The following is a 6,282-nucleotide window of genomic DNA, read 5'->3' as shown; positions in this document are numbered from 1 at the left end:
CATTACTATAATAAGTCTTCCTCTATACGTAGAAATTTACATCCAAAATTTCGCATAGACAAAATTTTCCATATCATAAACTCAGCCTGTCACAGGGAAACAATATCATATCATCATATTGAGAAAACACATTAACTCTTACCACACATAAGGCAAGATCCGAAGTATAAATGGGGTGACGTATCAATCTCCTCATGGTGCTCCATGAACCAAGGCATTCACCTGGCTTGCGAGGAGGAGAGTTATTCTGCTATGAGACTCGCTTAAAATGCTAAAATCTTATTCTGAGATTTCTCTGTCCAGATATTTTTATCCTACATCAAGCAGCGTAGTAATATCTAGAAGAAAACGCTAGTATAAATAATGAGGGAGGAAACTATTCAACGCATACCTTTCTCGGCCTTTTGGCTAAGATCCAGTGTAGTATCTGTTCTTATCAGTTTAATATCTGATACGTGGTTCAATGAGCCACACGATATTAAATTAATTTCTTCAGGGGGAAGCCTCATACGGTAGCTTGCTACTAGAGCCTTCATGCGTCGCTTCTGTCTTGCACTACTGCAGAAGCCTGGCCGCACCCCACACCCAACTCAATATACAAATTAAATTATTAGAATTTTATTTATGAATTAGGGCTAAGTTAGTTAGCTATTTAGAATAGCGAGTTAGCTATTTAGAATGGATGGATAGGATTGGAGATATTTTTTCAGATTTAATCTCCAAATATGATGTTATGGGACAACAATTTATGGTTAAAATGGAGGGTACAAACGAGCATGAAAATGATATAGTCAGAATAGAAATTAATAAATATCATACAAGAAATTATATGAGACAAATTATATGAGAAGATTCTATAGTAATAAGAATAAATATGGAAGACTCTAGATAAGAAAAGAATTATGTTGGTATAATAAAAAATCTTTAATATAATCTAATGAAGGTGTATAGTCATTGTAAACTACCATTTCAACTCTTATCAAGAATTATGTTTTTATATTAAAAGAAGCAAAAACTAAGATGTCTCTTAAGTACAACTAACAATTTCAACATATTGACAACAATAACAAACAACCAAAACAAAGGCAACTGAACCCGAATATCCAGTGTCTAAAAAACAAACACCTTTGGGTCAATCATCCAACATACCATCTAAGCTACTAGTAGTCAGATATAGAAGCCACCAAGGGCTATCCTAGAAAACAAAAAAACAACTACTACAATTGTTTCACCATAAAACATAGAAAATATAAGCATTGTTCATATTGTGACCATAGTGGCACTTAGCCTTCGAGAAAGAAAAAATAACCTAAAAAAGGTGCATAGTCCCTAAGAATCTCCCTTGAAAGTGCATCCACCTTTTTGCAGAATTGTTGACCAATCCTCAGCGAGGAACTTTAAAAGTTCCTTATAGTTTCCTTCATCACCCTTGTCACTACCTAGCATCTTCTTCTGCAAGAAATAAAGGGAAGTTGTAGACCTATGAATCATCCTCAAGGAAAACTTCGAAAGACTACCCATTTTCCTTTTAAGCTCCAAGATTCTAGCATTAGTCTTTTCAACCTCCTCAACCATAGCAGCACATTTTTCAAAGTTATCGATTCTAAAGTAGGCTTAGCATTGACAACTTCTTTAGGCATCATGTCACTAGTTAGGGTTATCAAGAATTATGTTGGTATTATAAAAAATCTTTAATATAATCCAATGAATGAAGGTGTGTAGTCAGAGTAAACTACCACCCTAACTCTTATCTCCTTCACTATAAGTCTAGCATTGAAGTTGTGATTGTTTATCATTTACAAAAAAATAAGCCTCACAAGAGAAGTAATTCAATCAATCATGTAAGTTTAGCATTAGTGGCTTAGGAATTCCCTCATTTATAGATGAGGCAGCAAACTATTTACATGGAAGACCCACCATATGTAAATAAGACCCTATTTTTGTGTTAGAGATTCAAATACCTCTAGTAATATCACCTAATATATTATTTTTTGTCAAGCATGATTTCATGACAAATGTGTGGACAATACAACATTCATGAAAAGGTAAACCCATCACTTTGATATCAAGCACCATAGAAATGATCTATTCTTTTGGGAAAAATCACAAAGAGGAAGCATACTTATTGATCCACGTTAGGTAGCAACAACATTACTAAAAAGTATCCGGCCCACCTTCCTTGAGAAGCTTTAGTCCAAAAAGACCTATATAATACAACTTTTTTTTAATTACTTCAAATATCATATACAATGTCCTTTTATTTTAAATGTAGAGAAATAGTTGTAAATGAGCTTCTATTAATGGATAAGAAATACATTAACAACCATTGGTTCACTTTCCTAGCTATCATGAACAAACTATAATGAACAAACTATATTATGTTGTCCATCTATCAATTATCATATAGAGAATGATACTTCAAAACAATTAATTAAAAAAGTTCTTCTCAAGAGAGTATCTTCTCATTTGCAAACTTTCAAGGTTCAAATAGTTGCAAATATGTTATGTTTGGGTAGGCTCCCATGCTAGCAACTTGTGTCTGATATTTCGGTACCAAGGACTAGAAGAAAGTGTCGAAATGAGATTGATTGAAGCGATGTTTTCCAGATACAAAATACATATACCTATACATTAACGCAAACAAATGAAAGCGTAATTTAATTTGCATGAGGGGAAAGAATGAGGGGAAATGAAATCGTAATTTAATTTGTATGAGGGGGAGTTTATTATGATGGGTTTTGTCTATTTTGTCTAAAATGTTTCTGTCCAAAGCAGCGTATTTCGGTGAAGAGAGCAGTTGGATTGGAAGGTTTAATGTGGAAAGTTTAAGTTTTGAAGGTGTAGTGTGTAGTGTGTAGTGTGTAGAAGTGGTTGTGCCATATTGCCAACTGTTTGAGTGTAGTCACCATAAACTATATTTGCGCAAGAAGACTAGGCTGCATTGTGTAGTGTGTAGAAGTGGTTGTGCCATATTGCCAACTGTTTGAGTGCATATTTATTTAGTTCAAAACAAGCATCACGAGAAGTATGTCACTATAGTTCTAATTTGAGCCTTGATAATTGTGGTTGAAAATAGTAGATGCTCAAAATAACTAGGTTTTCAGACTTTTTCCATTAGATGTTTTCAAACTATAGAATCTTGAAAAGGTGTTTCTACATTTCAAGATGGAGCTTCAGTTACAAGAGAGAAAAGGGACAGAAGTAGCTAAGACCCATGCGTTTCCTACCACTTTACTGTTGAGTTTGAAAATCAACTATACCAACTAGTTGTTATCTTTTATCTATATCCTCCACCAACTCCTACAACGCACTGTCAAAGCTCCTGCAACGCACTGCTAGAGCCCTCGTTCAATGTGCATCTCTTGTCTCATGACTCACATTGTTTCTCTGACAATCTGTTGCCACCCATTTTTCTCAATCAAGTCACCGAAAAATATTTTTCATAAATGTTGGGTTTAAAAAACTGGCACCTTTCTCTCAGTCAATGCAACATTATAGTAGAAACAAACAAAAATATGAATTTTCATTGGTTACAAGAATTAAACATTAATCAAAGTTTAAAACTACCCCCTCTGCAATAGTTCCATGGCAGGAACTAATAAGAACAATAGAGATAATTTAGAATAAAAGAAAGAACTAACTTCTTGTTCTTTTTGTTACATTAATCTCCTAGGTTACATATTAACAATCACAATTGAAATCCCTTTAAAATAGTTGTCAACATTGACAACTAACTAGGGCTGTTCAATTGTCACATAGGTTTGGTGACAGTAAACTAAGATTCTCTTTATTGATATGTACACAACACAACTGCAATTCAATAAAGAGAAATATTCTCTAACACTCTCCCCTAACATGAATATCTGAATTTTGATAGACTACTAACATATTTCTACATATTACAAATTAGGAATCAAATTGACTAGAAACATAAAATGAAAAGTACATTATATAGAAGCTATTCATTGAAAAATAGTTCATAGACTAGTAAGACTTCTTCAAGTTGCTCCCAACTACTAGTATAGTCCTCAAGCTATCATCCAAGTTCGCAACATCATTGGACACCATTTGCACTTAAAGTGTCTCATCACCCTTGTAAAGTTATGATGATGAACCTCAAGATTTTCAAATCTCCCTTGAACTATTGGATGCCATTATGTCTGATAACTTCAATTATGTATAGTTTCTCCAATCCATTAGCACCTTAGACTATTGATCATGTATGTAGCCTCTACTCCATCCTTTCCTATTTTCAAAGCATTGGCATCTTTAAAATAGAACAATAATGTCATCATCACTGTTTGGTAGTTCTTCAACAATATCACTCTTATGTGATTCTCTTTTAGACTATGGGTAGATTAGATGCCCAAATACCAGATCACAATCTTTCTTCTCTATAGTAAGCAATCTAGTGTAAGCCACAATGGTTAATGCTACAAGATATAGATCTGATAATCTTACAAGAAACATATGGAGTTTTTTATGGCTTCCCACTTCCACTTTTAATGAAGGCTAGGAATCAGAAATTTACAAAACATATGAAAATTACAACTATTCAAACCTCGCAACAAATGTTGCCTCCATTTTGAATACCCACCACAACATAACATACCCAACATTCAAACATTTCAAAGCAAAGAAATAATAGAAAAGCATGTTAGGCTTCGATGCCTAATTAAATTTAAGAACAAATCTTTTTATCATATTAATCACTCAAGTTACATATTAAAAATCGCAACTGAAATTCCTATAAAATAGTTATTGATGCTTATAGCTAACTAGTGTTGTTCAATAGCCACATATGTTTGGTGACATCAAACTAAGACTGATGCTCTTTATTGACATGTACACAACACAATTTGATTTAGCTATGGAAAATATGCTCTAACATGAATTAGTTGGTCATTTGTTGTATAATGTTGAATCTAATTAAATGTATTTACTTGTTTTTGTCTTGACACATGTTCCAATATGAGGTCTTTACTAACTTTCTTAGTTTGTGCTTGGTTTGCATCCTTTTATGCATGTGCTACAAGTTTATGCACTAGTATAGCTATTATTTTCTATTAATTTTTTAGTACTTCTAAATATTCACTTTGTTCTTCCAAAGGGAATTTTCTTGGTGTCACTTTAGGTAGATTTTGATCAATTAGATCATTAATATGTACTTACCCTAATAGGACTATATGAAGTGAAATACTGCACGGGTTGTCAGTTTATTTTATGTATCTTCCATTCTTGGATCTAGCCCTTTATTACCCACTTCACCTAATTGTTGGGTACAAAAGATAATGCTATAATCTTTGGATTATTCATCAATCATCATTTGGGCCTCAAATAATTATAGACACATGTCAATTATATTTTAATATTCTCTATGTGATGTCTCTTCAAGTATATTATTTCTTATATGTCTTTCTTCCTCTAAAAGATCTTTTTTAATTTTACTACTAATCTCTCCTTGGTGTATTTCCATGTCTTGAGCAATCCTAGATCACTCAAGTGGATATGGAAGGTCGAGAGAAAAATGAAATTGGTCTTGCAAGTGAACTAGTAGGAGTAAAGACTATTGATGGTTTTATTGTATTTGTTTCTCAAGATGACTATATAATGTTGCAAATTGATCCAGAGTTTGTGCACCATTGAAGGAGGAGTACGAATGGATAGAGTAAATGCTATAGTTGAAACCTTTCCTAGATTTATTTGGCCAATAAGTGAAGCTATCACTTGATCTTTCTTCTTCTTCCTTATTAATTGAAATTCCTCTCCATGTAATTCTTCCTCACTAGTTTCTATTATTTTTCTCTTTTGCACAATCTATGATTATTCTCATCTAGTAGTCTTCTTATTTTTCTTTGGCATTAGAGGTTGTATAGATTCTTTATCTTCCACCTCTACTTGTGTTGATCATCCTTCAACTTTATTCTTCTTTTTCTTTAATGAATCTTTATTATAAGTGAGGATTATCCTTTAGGATTTTTTTCTACCTACTTTCCCTTCAACCTTGCAGTAGCGAATTTCAAACTAACCTTCATTAAAGTATTTAATTATGCTACTTTGGGTTCTACCCATTTGGGTTCATGTGTAGGATTATTGTAAATCGTATCTTTATCATATACTACTTGTAGGACTTGCAGATATTTTGATACATGATGATGGTGCATATGAACCTTGAAGGATTTTATTTGATGCATATTCAACCTAAAATAAATTATATTTTGTAATTCATGGTGATTACTACAATTGCCAAAAGAATACTCCAAGTAATAAATATGGTTAAAT

At 32.9% G+C, this 6,282-nt stretch overlaps 1 non-coding gene across 1 annotated transcript; it reads left to right on the top strand.

Annotated features, from left to right (window-relative positions):
* The first annotated feature begins 387 nt into the window (after window positions 1-387).
* On the top strand, window positions 388-583 carry LOC131052021 (U2 spliceosomal RNA). Its single transcript, XR_009107246.2, has one exon. It is a non-coding gene; the product is annotated as a U2 spliceosomal RNA (small nuclear RNA).
* Window positions 584-6,282: the final 5,699 nt, after the last annotated feature.

This window comes from Cryptomeria japonica, chromosome 4, assembly GCF_030272615.1.
Source record: "Cryptomeria japonica chromosome 4, Sugi_1.0, whole genome shotgun sequence".
Taxonomy (NCBI): domain Eukaryota; kingdom Viridiplantae; phylum Streptophyta; class Pinopsida; order Cupressales; family Cupressaceae; genus Cryptomeria; species Cryptomeria japonica.
Note: the sequence above shows the minus strand (reverse complement) of the source record. Positions and strands in the feature narration are given on the sequence as shown.